This window comes from Serinus canaria, chromosome 3 (assembly GCF_022539315.1).
Source record: "Serinus canaria isolate serCan28SL12 chromosome 3, serCan2020, whole genome shotgun sequence".
Lineage (NCBI taxonomy): Eukaryota > Metazoa > Chordata > Aves > Passeriformes > Fringillidae > Serinus > Serinus canaria.
In genome coordinates this window covers 88,789,635-88,810,736 of record NC_066316.1, presented here as the reverse complement: position 1 = coordinate 88,810,736, position 21,102 = coordinate 88,789,635, and the positions used below count along the sequence as shown (strand labels likewise).

General features: G+C 39.6%; 1 protein-coding gene across 2 annotated transcripts in view; it reads right to left on the bottom strand.

Moving 5' to 3' along the window:
• COL21A1 (collagen type XXI alpha 1 chain) overlaps positions 1-20,865 on the bottom strand; it is an 89,166-nt gene extending 68,301 nt beyond the window's left edge. For both annotated transcript variants that reach the window (XM_030236346.2, XM_050972497.1), the window contains exon 1: positions 20,784-20,865. The gene's annotated coding sequence lies outside the window, so the exon portion shown is untranslated. The remainder of the gene's footprint in view (positions 1-20,783) is intronic.
• Between the last annotated feature and the right edge of the window lie 237 nt (positions 20,866-21,102).

Here is a 21,102-nt window from a genome sequence, read left to right as displayed (position 1 = left end):
CCAGGCTTTGTAACTCTGGTGATGCATAGGGTGGCAGGAGCAAACCTTTGGCTATCTCCCAGCTAAAACCAAATTGTTTAAATTAAAGCCACAATATTTAATGATGTATTAACTGAGACAGGATACTGGGTTGGGTGGATCTTTAGTGTGACTCATTATGGCCATTCTTTCCACTGTATGCTTTTTATCTTGGTATTTTATATGCCAGTTTGATAGCAAAAGGGATGTTAGAGTGAATGGAAACAGTCCTCTAAGGAAAACTGCCTATCTCAGACAAAGGGAAAATAAACAGCTTACGTAAAGACTTCTTTGGGAGCTCTGAGCTCCCAAAATGAGGGGCTGTAGAGCACACACAATATATCTGAGTGATTCAAATCAAGACTCAGGCAAATATCTCTGCATCTGAGTGTACACAACAGATAAGGTCCTAGCAGTACTACTTAACACCACACCCTTGAACCAATGGGGTAGCAGTGTTAAGACCGGTTCTCCAGAGTAGGGTTCACAAAGTATTATTTCTGTCTTCACCAAAGGCAGGAGAGAAAGGTGGTAAAATAAAACCTGGCTGCATCAGCCATACTCTATGAGAGCATGGTCAGAGACAGGTGATAGCCTCACCCATGCACATTCACTGTTTGTTGTGCACAGGAGGAAAACTCAATGAAGTTTGGAAACTAGTGACACAGTAACTCACCCACGTGCTGTCATTGCAGGCAGCCTTAACCAACTGGACAGTTCCTGCAACTTGTTTCTTGCTTTCTTCTGGGCAGTGCAATTTTGCTGTGCAGCAGCATTTGCACCAACAGGGCCACTGAAATCTGATGACTGGGAAGGGAATGGAACTCAGTTTCCTATACAGTGAAAATGTGGTACAGCCATTAATGAAACCAACAGCCTCTACTTGATTTTCAAACTAATTCAAGACTGTCAGTGTGTTACAGATGCAAAGGCATGCAATTCCCAGAACCGCTTTGCTGTACAGAAGTGCACAGAGGTTCAAATGACACCTCTTCTGCAGGCACAGCAGAATAATTTCACATCCAATTTAAGTTTTCAGTAGAAAATTTATGCATCTAAGCAGGTCAGGCAGTATTTACACCTTGCATTTATGATGCACCTTCTGCATCTCAAAGGGCAGTTAACTGATGCAGTCTTTTCACAGCAATTTTTCCAGTGCCCAAATATAGAATTTTTATTCTTTTCATGAACACTCTCTGAGGAAACTTTCCATTTAGAGCAATTTGGAATCTTAAAGAATCAAAAATATTTGCTTTTCAGTGTAGTTTTGTCACTATTCAAATTCATAGAGAGAGATTTCTTCTCTCCGAAATCTTCTGGCTTCTCTGCTGCATGAAGATTTCTTGCTGAAGAACTACACTGAAAGGAAGAGTTTCTTCTTTTACTTCTTCCCACTGCTAGTTTCTGCCTGAGAAGATAATCAGGAAGGGTATGGTTTTAACCTTTTCCAGCATTCTGAGAAAATAACCAGACTAAAGGTTATATATATTAGCAAGCTTTCCAAGAATAAGTTAACACTTCTCTCATATTGCATCACTGCATAAACCTCTCATAGTTCAACTACAGATCATTAAGTTTGGTGTACAAAGGGCCAAGTATGAAGACATTACAACAATAATGACTGAAAGGACATACAGAAGATTCTTTGCATTTTCAAAATTTACTCAATACTATGGGAACTGAGCAGCAAGAAAAAGGAACCCTGAAAATCCTGATTATTATGTATCAAGTAATGTGGAAAAGCAATGCAATATTTCATCACCACGTTTTTATATTTGCTCCCTTCATTTTCAGAATTAATGGGATTTGCAAATAAAATGTTAGGACAATTTACATTTAGCTATTTATGTCTATCTCTACCTAATAATACCAGTCCTATGCATTCAAAAAGTCTAGGAGGCTAAGTCAGTTTCTTTCATCAAGTAATTCATCTGAATCTGTGTTTATTTCCACTTGCATTTCAGTCCCATTCTGCATTCATGTTTTCCACATAATGTTCCTATTCATTTGTTTTTCTTGGTAGGCACAACTGATGAGGTTGTTATACTTGCAAACATTTAAAATAACAGCATTTCCTGGGAAGGGTGAGGCTGTAAAGATATGATTAATTTAAGCTTGGTTTGCACCTACATACATGCACATAAATGCAAGATTGCCTATAAATAGATGAAATCTCCAAAAGTGACAAGTTCATCAGTATCCTTCATACCATTCTTCCTATTTCTGTGTTGGAATAAAAGATTTTGGCATCATCAATAGTATAACTACATTCATGCCAGGAGTTTTCTACAACATTAAACATATGATTAAGGATGTGCTTTTATTAAGAGGGGTCAAGAAAGAAAATTATGTGTTTCAGTTACACATGTTATGAATTTTCTTTTGTGCTTTTTTCTAAGTATTAGTGCAACAAGAATAAAAAGCCATTATAAAATGGTTCAATTCTGCCTAATTCTTAGCTGTACTAAGTCTATATATGAATACATGGCAATATAAAGTACACTTAGCGCACAGTTTCAGATATTTTATTTCCTAACCCTGAAATCAAGCAGAAAGCAATGCCTGGACTACCTTGAAAAGAAAAGCCCAATGCAGGCATTGCTTGGGCCACCTGACCCATTTCCACTACCTTTGCTATCTCTCTTTATACAACAGCAAGAAAGGTTGATGGGCGTAGTTCTGTTTGCTTTCCCTCTACGAATCTAAAGCCTATCTGGCAGACAGACTAAAAACAGAGATCTCCTAAAGGAGCTGGAGAAACACATGGAAAATTGAGAAGGGATGCAGACAAAGACCTCTGGCTCAAGTCCACAGCTGCAGCAATGAGAGCTGTGCAGAGTGAATGGCAAAGAAGCTGAGTCAGCTGAAAATGGATGTCCAAACATGTGAAGAACATGAATAAATATTGAAGACCTCAGAGAAACAGTAATATCACATCTCATCTCCATTTTCAGAAATCAATCTCACCTGCCTCTGCACATACATCTGTTGTCCCTCAAGTACACATCAGCACGGTCTGTTTTGCTGTTCAAATGTTCTATTATATTTCTCCCTCAAAAGAGTTTTGAGGGAGAAATATAACATGAAATATAACATGATATTTCAATTATTTATGCCACAGATACAATTTAAATCTCTCATTAAAAATTTTTGACTTAACAGTCAACTGTTAAAACTACTGCCAAAACTACTGATAGAACAAACCACTTCAATCTTCATTCCAGAAGACATTTTAGGGATAGGTAAGAAAAAATTCAGGGCACCAGTAGTTTAAATGCAATCGTTCTCCAACATGATTACAATTTCTGTTATTAGAGGTATCCAATACAAACAAGATAAACTCACAGGAATTGGCACTACATGCTAAGATTACACTTCATATTTGTAGCTTTGATGCATATATGATGCATAAAGCAGTATGCAGATTATATAAAGGTGCAGAGAGGATTAAGAATTCATCATCTTCTCAGCAGATTTTGAAAAGAAGGCTTTGTATAAATTTTATAAAGGCTTTATACCAAGTTCCATGCTAGACACTGAAGACTAAAGCAAGCAGTTGACACATATTATAACCCAAGTAAGACTACACATAGTTTTGAAAGCAAATAATGCTTTTAAATGAGATGGGCTGACTGTTTATTTTTCATATGATTCAGTAAAGCACACAAACCCACATGTTCCTCCAGTCTACAGCAGAGACAGTTTGGATTCATGCTCCAACATCTGAAGTCACAGAAGACTTGTATTTTTAAATCTAATTTATTCTGGCACTTTGTACTTTGTTGGATTTATTCCCACTCTGAGAAGATGCTGTGCCAGGACCTGGAAATTAGTTACTATGGGTTAAAGAAAAAGGAGCTTACCACAGCATTTGAGCTACTGGACTGATACACAACTGACTGGGAAACACTATAGAATGGGCAACTTAAGGAAGTATCCACACTTGGCAGCTCAGATTTCTGGCTGCAACAAAAGAATTTGAAGTCTCCCTGGAAACCATGATTTAATCCTGTCTGTGAAAGGCCTGTGCTGTTACTTCTCTCTTATCAAGCATCTTGAGATTCCACAGAACTTTCCCTCCTTGGATGGACCCAAGAAAAACAAAACAACTGATCACAGGATAAAATCTGACACTCAAATGGTACAGTTGAAATTAACCTTGCATATGATAATAGGAGTCTGCATGAGAAATGTTGCAACTGACTCCTAGAGGAAATCTTGAAGTTCAACATGTATAAGTAACTATGTTACCAAACAGGGAAAGAGAAAAAAATTAATTCAAATAACAACCTGGTGCAATAGTTTGGGAGAACATTCTGTTTGCACTAAGGAATTTAGAGTTCAATTGGGCCATTGACAAGAGAAACAGTCACTGGGGCAAATAATGAAATAACTAGAAACTATATAAAGTAATTATACATAATTTCATAAAATTACACATCATTTAGCAGTGAAACCACTACAAAAATCAGTTTAGGTCTAAGAGAAAAGTACAACAATCTCTAACAATGAGTGTTGATAAAAAGAGTCATAAAGGCAATGTAAAAATGGAATCAATCCAAGTAAGAACTTCTAATTAAAAGACTACTTTTGGATCATGCTCATTTGACTAGAGATACACAGAATCGTTCATGAGTTACTGCTGAAGTCTCAAAGTCCTCAGAAAAGCAAGACAGTTGTGGACCTAAACATTGTCAGTGCTACCAGATTCAATTAGGTTGTCAAATACGAGACATACATTTCTGCTAATAGTTCCTCACCCACTTCTTTCTTTTCCCATTACATTTTTTTTCCATCTTTTTATTTTAGTTCTACACTTTTAAGAAGGGAGGGTAGGGTTGGCTTAGCTAAGATGTTATTTGCAATGTGATGACTGCAACATTTGCCATGAAAACAAGAGAGATGCAGTGAGAAATACATAAAAGGGGATTTAAAATAAGTTTACTGTGTAAAGAAAAGAATAAGTCTGCAGGCTTTGTTTGCCTCCTGCAAGTAAGGACCAGAATCAGATATAGAAATTATATATTTTTCAGTTTTCCTATCTTTTTCTTCTACTCCTTTCTCCTATTCATCCTCCAAACAGCTTCAGATTCCAGCAGCAAGCGAAATAGTGAAATTCATTGTCTTTTTCCACAAATTATACTTTACGCTGTAATTTGTTTTAGTATAAGTAATGTCCAAGGCTGGAGAGGATAGGAATAATGCTAAGGATGCCTGCTTTAGCCTAAGGCATCAAAACGTCCTTTGAAAGCCTAGTCCTTTGCAATTCTTTAACTCTGCTCTCCCTTTTCCCACAATTTCTGGGAAAAAAGTCAGTTAAAAGCAAATCAGACTAATTAAAAAAAAAAATAAATCCATAGCCACAGGAAAGGCTGATTAAACTATCTGTTCAAGCTTCAAAACCCAATGTCATTGTTTTACACTATAGAAAGAATGGATGTTTATTCAATTTAATGTAGTATTTTAGACTTTATATAAAGGCATCATGAAGTAGACTGCCTTCTAAAACATTTGATAATATGTTAGTATTTTAACAAAATACAAACTCACTGACATCAATCCAGAAAGAATCATATAAGATAAAAAGGATTTTTAGGTTTTCCAATTCTATTGTTTTTAAATTATAGGATTCTATTTACTTAGACTTGTTTTCACTGAAAATATTGACAATTCACTCAAAGGAGGTTGTGATGGCAGAAGAAATGAAAATAATAGAAATTCTAGAGGAATTTGGGACACAAACTAGTAAAACTTTGAAAGAATTACAGTTGTATTCAGTGGAGCTAAATCAAACCCTTAAGATTTTAAACACTTTTTTGAGTGAAGAAAAAAGAACTTTAGCACATGCATCCTCAAAGGGGGAAACAAACATTTTTTGTTTCAAGTATATCCAAAATTTAGTACTGAGAAATACTCACATTTCCAGAAAAGTATGATCCCAAGCAAAAATTAAAACCATGCAGAACTTCTACACCCAGCTGCTTTACACCTGCAAAAAGACTGAAGATATTCCAGCAAGTTATCCAGCTCACTTTCTTTGAACTGTAATGACTCTTACAGCCTATGGAGACAATTATTTCTATTACTTTTATAAAGCATAAAATTCCCTCCTAGCCCTACCATACGATTTCATTCACTCCACCAAGCAACTAAGGACAAAGTAGCTGCAGAGTTGAACAACAAATAAATGGACAAGCTGCATCCAGAAAGTTTTGGAAAGATGCAGTATGGGGAGCAGTATACAACCCCTCTCTCTCAGGATTCTTCCTGTAGAAGATTCCTGTGTATTTCTCTGCTTTCACCTTAACAAAGATAAAAAGCATTAAGAAAAAATATGAAGTAAGCCAGGAGATACCATACAAAGTTCTCCCTGGATGTTGTAAATCACTTTCTCACGTAGAAAAACACCAGTATTTCCCAATGTCCCAGGCAGACATCTCAACATGGAGCTGGTTTTTATCTTAGCATGCTTGTTATTGTAAGATCCCAGATTAATTCCCTATTTCTACTTAAAAGCCTTGTACTTCTGTGGTGGGGTGACTCCAGCTAGAGGCCAGGTGCCCAGCAAAGCTGCTCTATCACTCCCCACCCCAGCTGGAAGGAAGCAAGAAAATACAACAAGGGATTCATGGGCTGAGATGAGGTCAGGGGGAGATCACTACCAGTTGCCATTACAATCAAAACAGACTCTACTAGGGGAAAAATTATTTTAATTTATCACAAATCAAAGTAGGATCATAAGAAATAAAAGCATCTCTTAAAAACACCTTCCCCATAGCCCTTCCTTCTTTCCAGCCTCAACTTTAGTCACAAATTCTCTACTCCCTTCTCCCAGCAGCACAGGGAGATGGGGAATGGGTGTTGCAATCAGTTCATCACACCTTTTCTCTGTTGCTCTTCAGGGGAAGACTCCCATGCTTTGGCATGGGGTCCCTCCCATGGGATACAGTGCTCCATAAAGTCCTCAAAGTTAAGTCCTTTGCACATGATAAAATTCTTCATGAACTGCTCCAGTGTGAGTCCCTTGGAGGGGGGGTCACAAGTCCTGCCAGGAGCTTGGTCCAGCACAGGCTTTCCACAGGGTCACAAACTTCTTCAGGCATCCACCTGCTCCAGAGCAGTGTCCTCCACCGAACTGTGGAGATCCTCCCACTGGATCTCTGCACTCCCATCCTCCATGGGCTGCAGGGCCTCACTATGGCCTTTGCCACAAGCTACAAGGGAATCTTTGCTCTGGCACCTGGAGCACCTCGTGCCCCTCCTGCACTGACCCTGGTGTCTGCAGAGCCGTTCCCCTCAAATGTCCCCACTCCTCTCTCTGGCTGCAGTTGCCATTGCACAGGTTTTTTCCTTCTTCTTAACAAAATTATCTCAGAGGCACTACCACCATCAATGATGGGCTCAGCCTTGGCCAAGAGCAACTGCAGACCCACCCTGGAGCTGGCTGGCATTGATCCTGTAGACACAGGAGAAGCTTCTAGCAGCTTCTCAGAGAAGCCATCACAGAACCCCCACCAATATCAAAATCTGGCCACATAAACCCAATACAACTTCACACATCCAAACATTCTGCTCTATTTTGTCCCAATCTTGGAGCAACAGTGCATATTGAGATCATTATCTATGGAATAGTAAGGAAAAAAAAATATTGCTGAAGGAACCTACATAGAATAAACTGATGAAAATTACTCTGGATGATCTAGGAAGTGCTGCTTCTTAGATATCCCTCAGTGTCTGCTAGTAAACCTGTCTCTGATTATTTAAATAATGGCCTTTAAGAAAGTAATTTAGCTCCTTGTGGGAGTGTCAGCATTGCTACAGGTCACTGAGAGAGAACCTAGAGGAAGGGCAGACGCCTGAAGGACTCTAGAGGACTCTTGGGGAATGGGGAGTGAGGGTGCAGAAGCTGCATGCAGTCCTGGTCGGTACTGTCTTGGGGCTGGGGGAGTTTAAGTGGGAGTGCAACCCTAAATCTCCAGGGTATTGTGAGGAGAACTACCTTGAAGGCTGAGGGCTGTTTCATTTTACAGTAACAACAGACAGGGGCATGCAAGTTTGTTCTGCACTTGGAAGTTCTTAGAAATCTCAATGTTCAAAACTGCAGAAAATAATTTCTCTGCCATTGTAGGCAGTTCCCTACAAGCTGGCACTGCAAGGATGGAGTGGGGGTGGAAGGCTGCATACTGTTCCATCTTGCCAGTTTACTCATGGGAAGAAGGCAAATTCCTTCTTCCCACTCTACATCCATGAAGAAATCTTCAACATATGGGTTAGAGAGTCATCTGGCCCCAAGGCCATGAGACTTGCTACTATACTCAGCAGTGATCCCAAACCGTCATAAGCACTCATCACCCACCCATCTCTTAGGTTCCCACCAGGGAAACGAAATAAATCAGGCACTTTTCTCCCTCTTTTGAGCAACAGTTAGATATTATTTGCCAGAAGACCTACCACAGACTATTCCAAGAGATTACATATTTTATTATATGGGTTATATATTATAATCCATACAGTAAAGAGCCAAAGACTTTCCCTTGAGGACATGGTTTAATGGTCAACATAGTAATGGTACTGGGTTGGCAGTTGGACTTGATGTTCTTAAAGGTCTTTTCCAGCCTTAAGAATTTTATTATTCTATTAATGTATCTTTCATGCCATTCCAATTGCAACTTTCATGTTCAAAAGAAAAGTGCAAACAGTTCAGCTTTTTGCTTCTTTTTGCTATGAGGGTCCTAGAATCTCTTAATAATTCAAGAGTGTCACATTTCTGAATCAGCTAACTTGACCTAAATTAGACACTGGTGAATTAAATGACCAGTAGAGGTTATAGCAGTATAGGGAACATTTTTTTCTTTCAAAAACACTGATTAGTTTTTCTGAAGTAGTTCCCATATCTCAAAATGTACAAGACACGAGTAACTTACTTTCCAAAGAGTCCATTAAGAAGTGGCACCAATGTAGTTTGCAAAAGGATGAATAAAGCAACATGGCACACTTACTAGGACCTATGGCAAGTTGCTTATCCAGCATATTGATGGTAACAGACAGGCCTGAACAAAGTATAGGTCATGCTTTCTTGCATAAGCAGGTCTACAACTTGGCTTTCAGAGGAATACCTCAAATTAAAAAAAAAAAAAAAAAAAAAAAAAAATTTATATTATCACAAGTTTTAATACAAAGTTAAAAAAGAAGTTTAAAAAAAGTAAAAAAAGTTACTATTTGTGTCAGAAATCTGACATTTCAGACATATTCTAGAGCTGTTCAACTTGAGATAAGCTTTTCTCTTTTAATATCAAATTCATGCTCTTAGAAAAGTGGTCGATTTCAGGTTTGTTTGTTTGTTTGTTTGTTTGTTTGTTTAAAAATATGAATTTATATACAAGAGGAAGCACATCTTGAGCATCACTTACAGCATTTCAGAGCAAACACTTGTAGTGTTTCTAGGGTTTATTGTGGCACTTGACGGATTACACAGTTGGACAAAAGCACTATGCATGCAGTCTTAGTGACCTCATATAAAGAAGCCTTATGGAGATAAATGCATGTGTTAAATGTAAATTTGTATTTCCTACAGCAAATAAAAAGCCATGGTTTAACAGCATCACCAGCACAGATTCCTCAGGTCATGCTGTTCTGCAGCCTCCCTTTTGGGAGTGATCCTTTTTTTAATTATATCCAATTCTCAACTGTCTGCCAACATTCCCAAGAATGTTTTCATCAGAAACACAAAAGATGCTGGAGGTAATAATAGCACATTTTTACATTTTTTGCTCCAGTTAATTTACAAGTACTAGTTACACAGCAGTTAGTTACAAAATGAGGTGCTGCTGGTTCTTGTTGTGGCAAACTCCAAATCTAGAGATTCATCAGTGCCTATATTTATGCTATGGAGAATCAAGATAAAGTAACTTGTTTTATATTTTTTCACCATGATGATGAGATTCCTAATAATTTTTAGAGTGTTACTAGAAAATATCTGTTAGCTTTTAAAATGTGGGATTGATAAACTGTTGAAAATATAGCAAGACTGCAGCATGAACAACTAATACTTATGAAGAAAAATAAAGATTAAAAAGTTATATACCCAACTTATCCAATATATAGCAATAAATAATTTATGTTAGACAACATGCAGAAAAAGAAATTAACATGGATCCAGATGAAGAGTTCCTAAACATAGTCCCTTGTTTATGATGTTCCTGGTCTATAAGGTTTGTTTTGAAGAAAAAATGTTAGCAGACTTATTTAACATGAATTTTTAAAATGTTCAAAAATGCAATAAAGCTTTATTTGTATATTTAGGTCCTCCAGTAAGGTAAGAGGTAAGAACACAGAAAGACCAAGAGGTGTTGAAAACTCTGTACCAGAGGGCAACGTCGTGGTGGTGAAGGTAGACTGGATTTAGGCACAGCCTCTGTCACAGGTCTTGGCTGTCAGTGCTTCAGTGCATCACTGAGTGACTGCCAGAGAGACAGAGAGACACTTCTCCAGTTCTGCTCAGAGACATCCTGAAGAGGAAAATCCTAAAGAAACTGTTAAGTGTGCTATTGGCTACAAGCCAATAACATTACCTTACGTCTGCCAAAGAATATAGGAACATAATTTAATACTAAGGAAGAGATAGACAAATTTGTTTTTAATAAAGTATGTTATTGTCTACATTCTGTGCTGAAGTATAAAAAATATGTAAACTTTAACACAGACATGTAAAAATAACTATAGCATTTACCTACAAGTTGTAAAACTAACATCTGTGTGTTTAGACAAAACCAAGTATTGTACAGAGTGTGACTTCTTCAACTTAAAATGACTGGATAGACTGTTTCCACTCAAAACCAAAAAAAAAGAATAGTGATCTCTATGGATCATAAAATCTGCACCTGGACTGTAATCTGTTGTGTTAAGGCTTAAATAAACAAAGAATTGTCTGTACAACTGGGCCTGCAAACAAAACAGATCAAGAAGTAATCCAAATAAATAAGCATACACGTTACACCATATAACTTGAAACTTTAAATACCAGCTATTCTATTTCCAGTTACAGAATGATATACAGTGCTCAAACCTCCACTAAACATTGTCTTTCATGTAAAAGAAAAAAAAAGAAGTATTGTTTGAAATTCTATTCCTCCAATTTTGATAATATATTTACAAAATACAAATCTACGGAAATATTGAATCCTATGAGAATGCTAACTGAATTCTTTCAGGGTAATTTCATAGAAATTTGCCACTGCAAAAATGGTGGTATTTTCAGGTACTTTGAGACCTCAATAATTATGCAAGTGGTATGTGAATTCTAGACAATCCACACAATAGGCTAAATACTTCCATATTGTTATTTACAATCTCAATTTATATAATGATCATCTCCTTAAAAAATTTATTTTTAGAGGAATCTTTGGTACAGTATCAAGAACCAAAGATGGTGTGTGTATAGTATCATTTACTGTTTCCTTACTTATACTATAAGAAATAGATCCTACTCTTACTAAAACAGATTTTCTTGTCTCTGAGCCTTATTTCAAAATGTGTGATTACATTCTTGGTTCTTATTTGGGCTATATGATTCATGAGCATTCACACAATTCAGCTATAATTTAGCCACAACAACTAGCAACTCTTTTATAAAACTTAAGCATTGCTTTCTATTTTAGCGCTTTAAAATCAAATACTCTCATGTGTGTTTTGGAATGAACTTGTTGAAGATGAACTCTATATATGTCCATGATAACTGATTCTCAGATAGTATTAAAGGAGAAAAAAGTGTATATACAAATACAGAAAGCCAGTTTCTTTTCAGTCATATTGTTAAGCTGCCATGAAAACAAAAATAGATTGAAAATATCAACTAGTGAAAAAGGTGTAAGCAACAAAACTAGAAAATAACTACTTCATGGAAAAGTACGAAAATGTCTGTCACAAAAGGACACAGGAGTACTTCATAACAATTTCTGTAATAATTATTAATGTTTTCTATTGTATCAAAATGTTCTCAACATCTTGACCGATTCATTTTCAGGAGAGAAAGGCTACTTCCTGTTTATTTAACATAGAAAACAGTTTAATGATTTAAAGCGATTACATATTTACTTCAGGTGTCAATCATCATTGCCTGAGTTCTATTGTAGTATTAATGTAGCCAAGTTTTCAGAATGAAATCACCATGTAACAGAATTTTCATAGCTCTTTGATTTCTGAGCAAGATTTCATTGCCTGCAGTTGCCCAATAAGCATCCTATAGGTAATTCTGCAGGAGCTGGAGACATGTATCACCCAGATCTTTTTAAAAATCACATACAGTGACCATGAAACAAGTCCAAAACTGCACATGGTCAAGTGTTGAAGAACAGAGAAAACCAGGCCTTCTTCAAAGGACATGCTCTGTATTGGACAGCTCCAGGATGGTTTGTTGAATGCCTTTTCCTTCCAACTGAGAGGCACCATCAAACCATGAACCACTGACAATTACAGTGAGTACTTAGTAGGTACATCTATGCATGCACAGAGAAGAAATTCTCCTTTGCTAGAAACACCTCTTCTGAGGGCAGATACCTTATTTAAATCCAGATCAGAAAAGAAAACACAAGATAAAATAAATCGAATGTCTTTGCTCTTTAGGAAATAAAAATTAATCTTTATTCTTGGTACTGCTTGGCTTCCTCAAAGACAACTATGTGCTTCTGAAAATTAGGTGCAGCTGTCCTCCCTTTTGAGCTCCTTAATGAAATCCTCTGCGTTCCGGCTTCCCTCCCCTTTTTGGCAAAACTTGTCAATGTTCATTTCAGCCCAGTCATGAGCACGCCATGGCCATGTGGGCCCCTTTGCACAGCAAATGGACTTAATCACAGGGGCATACAATTACATTCTTTTCTCCTCATTGAAAATTCACCAGGGAATAACAAACATAAACGTCCATTGTCTAGGACCTTTAAAAAGAATTTGCTGTTATTTCTATTCAGCAAATCTTCCTCCCCTTCTCTAACCCTTATTCTTTTCCATGGTAGTAAAACAGCAAAAAAACTCCTTTATCATTTTGTCTTCTTTGTACTGAAAGGGCATATTTTTCACAGTTTAATACACTGTGAGCATTTAGATACATTTTATCTTCAGTGATTTCTCATGGCTGGTGTCATTCTTCGTAGGACCTGAAGAATTCTCAATTTTACTTTCCAGGGATAGGAAAAAATGCCTCCCAGATCTCCCAATTGCCATTATTTCCCCATTCTCTCTTAACTTTTAGACACAGCTATTCAAAAAGCCATTTAATTTATTTGGTTGGGTTTCTTTGGCTTGCCATTTGATGCTCACTTTCACTGCAAATGACAGCTTCTGGAGGACAAAGAGGACTTCTTTTCAGTAGGTGAGAATTTAAATTTCTTTTCAGTGGGAAAGGTAATTAGGGGGGGTTGTCTTTGATAATTCCTGTCCACATATTAACACTTTGTATTATTATATTTCCACACAGAGTTTCACTTCACTTTTGCTATGAAGGGCTGCACTATAATTCCAATGTTCCTGGCTATACTTTTCCACACTGTTCTCTCCCATGAGTTGACAGAGGATGTCATGATATATCTCAAAAGTTCTCTCACTTTCATCCACCCAGTTCTGCTCCCTCTGAATGGAAACTTTTTAAGCAAAATGTGATGGTTAGGCAGATACCATTCCACCTGGGGAAAGAAGGCACATAGCTTCTTACGAAGACATTGACATTCAGTTCAGCTTATATTTTTCCATCAGTGATCTACTTTACCCTTTATAATCCTGTGCTCTCAAGCCCAAGAATTACAGAGCTGGAGACTCCCATGTCCACTTTCCATGGGTAATCAAACCTCTGATAAAATGGAAGTCCAGTATTATGCAACTTTCTCCTGGGTTTTTGTCTTGGGCACAAGACATAAATCTCAGAGCCACTTCCCAAAGAATGCTTTTTTGAAACATTTCCAACAACTGAGAAAGGAATGAATTCACAATACTACCAGTTCTGCATGGTCCATTTCAACTTCTTCTATCAAGCCATGTTCTGCATAATTTACCCACCCTGTAAGCATTGCACAGATGTGTCTTCTCCTCTTTTCCACACAGGACACTGCAGCTATGCTTACACTGTTTAATCAGCTGGGAATATTATTCTGTCTTTTCCATGTGCAATGAGGAAAGAGGAAACAGTAGAAAACCAGGGTCAGATCCCAAGTGCAAGTAAGGAGGAACATACTGATCTGGTCAAGGAAAGTTACAACTAAAGAGGTTAAAATGACCTTGCTTAGATCTCTGTCTAATGGACTCTCTTGGGGACACAGCTCCAGGGCATCCCAGGTGGTTAAAAGACTAAGAAAAAAAAATACATTTGAGAACACTAAGAGGGGAGTTTTCTAATTGCACCTACAATTTGAACCTTCTCAGCATTCAATATCAGGAAAATAATTACATAGTACTTCATACATCTTCCCTCAAATGTATGCATTACACTGACAGTCTAGAAAGCCCATCATGCTTGCTGGCAGTTCCTCTGCTAGTCTGGCACAAGTCTGCACACTTCAGTGAAGCAAGGGTTATACCACAAATTTTAAACTGAGCTCAATAATCTGATATTTTTATAAATTGTACTCTTAGTAAAACTATGCAAATTTATCTAGAACTCTAGATATATGTTCCTAGAAACTCTTGTGGAACCAGGGAGCTCATAAGGGGGTGGGAGTTGGAATTACCTACTGAGACCAAAAGAAGCACAAGGTACTTTTGACAAGACTTCCCAGGTGTCTAGTAAAGGCTACACCTAGATGTACTCCTGCTGTTATACCTGCTGCAGCACTCTTCATTTATGTGTCTTTGAGTCACCTTAACTGGGCTCATTTTTATATGCTGAAACAGTTCTGACTAAAAAGAAAACTTTTGGAAATCATTAAGTTTACTTAATGAAGAAAGTACAGATTGTTATAACATATTTTGGAAAATACAAGCTGGCATGCTTTAAAAATTATTGGCTTAATTTCAAACTAGAGCTCAGAGCTTGTTTTTTTTCTTCCATTTTTTGATGTAGGATAAAAATTAGTTCAGGCAAGTTAGGACATGTTTTGTCATCACAATGGCTCTGAAGGTTTACACAAAAGGGAAAAGAACTTTCAGTTTGGATAATGCAAATCAATACTGTATATTTGGTAAACTGGATTAAATGCAAAAAACCCACAGAGATTTGGGCAGAGTAGGCATTCTTTAAAATATAACAAAAAGTTCTGAGCTAATCAAATGGCATTGGTAATGTACACTCCAACCGAAGATGGGGCACTCTTCATTCCAACAACTCAATTTTTCCCCTTCAAAGACAGTTTGGGTAAAGACACTTTTCTAGCCTACTCAACAGATAGATTCAAGAAATACGTATTTTTAAATATCCTTCAAGTTCTATCGCACAGCACATATACAGCTGTGAATATTCCACAGTTAAAGAGTTAAAGCCCTCCCAGATAAGATTAACTTCCTAATTAAAACATTCAAAAACCCAGTGATCACTTCTTCATTCAACATCTTATACACTCACAAACCTGCACTTTTGTAAGCAAGTAGTCCACTTCTGCAGCGGATTTTACCATGCTAAAGAAGATGGGAATGGCAGAGTTACAGCCTGAACCACTGATTGGCACCTATTCACACAGTACTCCACCACCATCTCTGAGGACAGAGATTGAGTGTATATGAGGCACACTTGCTCTACCTCTCTGCCAGACATCCCTTGCATCATGCAGGACTCCAAAAGGAGTAAATCTCTCTCTAGAAGGTTACTGAAGTGCTGTCTTCACCTCTGCACAGGCCCCTCACCTCTCTTCATACCTCCCTTTATCACCTTCCTGACAGCAAGAACAACTGGCCCCGAGATCCCAGCCCTTTTCCCAAAGCCTGGGGAGGATTAGCAGGGAGCAATGAAGAGGGAAAGAAAAAATGTTAGCTTGAGTAAAAATGAATGACTGCAGAGACCATAAAAGGCACCCCACGACGTGGGACAGTAAAAAAGACAATGAGAAGAACTGGTCTGGATGGGAAGTGTGAGGGAATGAAAGAGACCCTGCTGCCACAAATCTCTGCCAAACCTTACCCTGTCCCTGAGCCCTACTCATGCCTCTGTCCCACTGTCAGCTGCCAGAAGACCCCCACCACTAGTTCCACAGCCAAAGGGCCCTTGCAGTCACTTCTCAACCGTTCCTGCCCCAGAGGACCTGTCCCTCCCTGCCTTACCCTCTGTGATCTCCATAACCGGCTCATTTTGCCACATCTGTATTCATTTCTGTCATTACTAGAAGCCTCCAGCCCCTCTTTGTTGTTAGTTCAAACTAGAGCTTTAGAACAAGCTACCAGAACTAACCACTGGAGAGAGAAAAATCTTGGAATACAAAAATCTGAATTATGAAGCAACCCTAAACTACAAATATACAAGGTGGAAATGTAAATTTCCTACATGCTAAAACAGTACACTTAACTGGCTTGCTTTGAACAGACAGAAAATTCAAGGAAAAATGCAAATCTCATTGGCATGAATGATAGTTTTATTTTGCACCACACCAAGTTCAAACAAGCTTCCCTGCAATTTTCGCATGTTCTTAGTTATAGAGATTGGGTCTCATTCCAGTGCCTGTGTGTTTTACTTGGAGCAGCTATTAACTTCTCACTATTTAAATCCTGTTTTATTACAGCATTAAGCACACTGATAATAAGATCAATTATTCAACATTGAAATTATATAAATCACACAAAATTCCAAAAGGTTGACACATATCTACCTTGTACTCTCCACTCATAGTATTATTCAGTACGATCAACATTTCTCATCTCCCTGGTCTCTATCTGCTGTTAATCATGAATACTGTGCCTGACATCTACCCTCAAAGACTAAATCAATCAGCAGTGCTTTAAAACAATGCCTGCACAGATTAATAGTAACTTGGAAAAGTTTCTTTTGTAAGTCTTTCTGTGCCCCAGTACCATAGAAACCAGAGAGAGGAAGAAAGTCCCTCAAGACATTTCTGCTATGCTCCCAAAGGCCTAAGTTTTCTTCGACCACATATTGTGTTTTTCCAGAGCCAGACCAGTTCTAAATGAAGGAACACAGAAGCCTTGCAGGGCTCAGCCTATTTTCATGGGCAAAAAGGGGGGAAGAAATGTCAAGCCTTGATTATTATGGGGTTGTTTTTATTCAACAAAGCAATATGTATTGCCATGGTGTAGCAATCTTCTTGAGAATTGTCTACTTACCCTAAATTTTAATCCAGATGACTAGTATTGGCTACTTACAAGCAGACCTGGCTGGAGGAGCCACCTTCAACCCAAAGATCTCCAGTGGCGCTGGAGGAGGTGCACTGGATTCTCCATGCAGAGAATGCACAGCAGGCAGCAAACCCTGCGGCCCGACACGCTGCAGGCCAGGCGAGCCAAGGAATGCTGCAGAACAACGCGGTGCTCAAGCACACACATCTCTATTGCAAAACACCCGTCCTAGAGGCCCCGTGGGTTTGTGTAACTGGCGGAGCTAAACTCTCAGGCTGTCTCTTTGTGACTGCCACCCTGGGACAGATGGCCAAGTCGGCTTTCCAGGCTGTGTAGGCCCACCCTCCCTAAAGCTCAACATTTTCGGATATTTCTGACACTTGCTACTGTGCTAATGGGTAGATTCACATGTTACCAACACAAAACTTGGGTCAGTGAAGCTCTGAAATGAGTCAAGGGCTCATGGCAGCAACAGGCCTTCACCAGTCCATCACACAACTGGAGCCGCCATGTCAGCCCTCTGGGCCATCACTCCCTGTCCCAGTGACAGCACAGCCTGGCCCAACCTGGCCATGGGCCTCATTGAGTCAGGTCCCAGTGCAGGCTCACGTCCCAGCCTGGCCTCAGCCCATTCCCAGGGAGGAACCAGATGTGCAGGGCTGGGGCTGCCCTGGTGCCCCCAGAGACTCTACTCTGTGCTGGGGCAGTGGGACAGGCCAGGCTCATCCCTGCCACGCCTCCATGGGGAGCCCCCACTGCTATACCCTGACAAAATTCATCCTTGAGATGATTCAGAGAAACTCTGATGGGGTGCAGAGCAACAAACCAGAAAAAACAAAAGTAGGACATTTTATAAGGCACATCTTGGTTACTTCAAGCACTCTAGCCTGCCACGCCACCACGGATGTGATGGAAAGCAGCTGAGAAGCAAGGAGCAGAAGATGCCTCAGGAACAGCATGTCTTCAGCAGGGTTACTGGGCTCAGCTCTGGTCATGTCAGCTCAAAGAAGATAAAAAAGGCAGAAACAAAGACATCTTCATAAAACAGATGACTAAGAGAATTGAAAGGGTCTCTTTTTTCATAGAGACACTGGAAAGACTGAATCAGCTTTATTCAATGCCTCTCCAAATACTAAGGGCAGAACACAGAACACAAAATATTAACAAATAATCTAGAAAGATGGGTTAGACCTTGTCTGTTCCCACTCTTATAAAATAAGAATGTTCAAAAAAACTTAAGTGATCCTTTTTTGGACTGGGAAGCTAATTTCTGGAAGCAAAGATTGTGGTAGAATTTGTAATATAATTAACGTTTAAATTCATAAATATAATACAAAGAAGAACACAATAAAAGAATAAATATTGAGCTAAGCAGAAAAAAGCTCTAGGTAATGGAGGTAAGGGAAGAAAACCACCCAGATTCATTTCAGTCACCTATTTCTGTAATTAGTCTGGCTAATACTGCAGGCAAAACTTTGTTAAATGTAGTAGGACAAGCTACAAATGTCAAAGTACATTTGAAAACTGAATTATATTCTGAGTACTTTCCACAATGACAATATAGACGTTAATTAAACCTAAGTAGTTCTGCCTCATGGACCTTCTGAGACACTCTGATAATTACTGAGGACTCAAAGAAACCATGTGATCCACTTTACAGAACTGGACTTCAAAATGAAGCTGAAATTTCCTACCATTTACCAAGAAATCAATTTACTGGTTGTGATGGTACCAAACCGAGATGTGATGTTCAAGCAGATCACACACCACTGCTCTTAGACTTCAATGGCAAATGCGGTTTGAGCAGAAGGGAGAAGAATCAAAAAATCTAGTATAAAAATTAGGCATGTGAGTGCAATATTACAAATGGATCACTGAGCCCTGTTTACCTCACAGAGTTGGCTCTTTGATATGCATGGCCATCATCAAGAGTGTACGACTTCACAGGCTGATCTGCTAGTTGCATCTGCCACCCCTGGAATCTTTAACGGACCTAGAGAGGTCATTTAGCATCTTTGACAACAGGAAGGCAGGATCACATTCGTCTTAAGGATTTCTGGTGATTGGATGGACATTAAATGTTCAATTACGTGTACACTAAGACAGGACTTTTCCTACCAATTTTACCTGATCTTTCCTGCAGCAGCTCAGCAAGCTGGCTCTTGTCATATCTCCACTGCACGTGGAGAAGACTTTGCTTTCCACCACTCTGCAGAAACTAATTACACAGTTAAAGATTGTTACCACATCTCTCATCAGTTTTTGCTTCTCTAGACTGCAACACTCCAGTTCTTTCAGGGTTTTCCCAAAGATTATGTTTCCTAGATCTCTGACCACCTTTGGCTACTCATCTCCTGTTTAACTAGTAAGAATGCTTGAACTTTGGTGTCCAGAATCCCAGATAGTACTGATACCAGAAACAAACCCCAAAATCACAATTACCAAGAGATGCCATCACACATCTGCTATAATCCTGTTATGCATCCCCCAAATGAAATTTTTGATTTTGCACATCTTTAACATGTCGTATCCTGTCAAAGTCTTCATGCTAAAAAATAAATTTCCAAAGAAATTTATTATTCCTTTATTCCTAAGGAAATTACTTAGCACAATCCTTCAAAGAAATATTTTGTGCTCATCCTTTAGTTCAGTATTATGTATTTGAATAAATATTTGAGTGATATATATAATAAGAACAACCACAATCAATAAAGGTTTGGAGAAAATTTCCAAGTTTACTAACTCTAACAAATCCACAAGGTTTTCTCAGGTGCCTGAAAGCTGGAAGACTTTCAGAATCAACCAGTGGACAGGTTTCCCAGCCTTTTAATCCTCGAAGACCAGATCCTTTCAGCACAGTAAATACTATGTACATCTAAGCATTACACAGCTAAATAGTAATAATCAGAAGAGGCCCACAGAGCAAATTTTTCTTTTCAGGTACAGAAACAAGTATAATTGCAGTTATTATGAACCCGTCTACTTTTTAATTCTTATAAAGTTTGTACTCCAATGCCACAACTTATTAAAGCAGTTAACCGGTAACCCGGCACTGGATACAGTGCAAGAATAACGCAGGTTTCTGTATGGCACAGAAGGACACAGCAGCACATAAATTATTTCATCTCGTGCCAATAAACTAAGCGAGGGTGTCATGCTAGTCCAATCTGCTGCACGCACCGCAGTCACGTTGCAAAAAAGGAAAAAAAAAAAAAACACCAAAAAAACCCAACCCTGCATCAGTGACACAGTCCACTGTCAGCTCCCTGCTAAGAAGGGGGCACAAGTTTCCATATCTCAGCCCCCCGGCTCCCCGGCGCCCACGGTGGGCTCCTCGGCGGCTGCCGGGCTGCGGAGCGGTGCCCGAGGCCGCCCCGGGGGCTGCACCTGCCCGTGCCCGGCCCGTGTCTGTCCCCGTCCCGGCTGCCCCTGCAGCGAGGGGAGCCCCGCAGGGATGCACTCCCGGGCAGCCCGCCCGGCCCCCGCGTCCCCGGGACCCCTCTGACCTGCAGGCGACCGCTCGCCGTCCCTCCGCGGCCGCGGTGCCCCCCCTGCCGCCGGCTGCTCCCGCTGCCGTGCCGCGCTCTGCCCCGCGCCCGCTCCACCGCGGCAGCCTCGGCTCCGCGGAGCCGCCCCGCCGGCAGCGCCGCCCCCGTCGGCCCCGCGCCCTGGCACGGCCCTGCCTGGCCCGCGGCCAGCTCCAGTGCCGCCCCCGCCGTCCCGCACGGCCCCGGCTCGGACAGGCTTTCCCCGCTCTGGAACAGCATCCCGAGCCCGGGCTGCATCGGGGATAAGTATCTCTAATGGATACCAGAGGGACAGGCT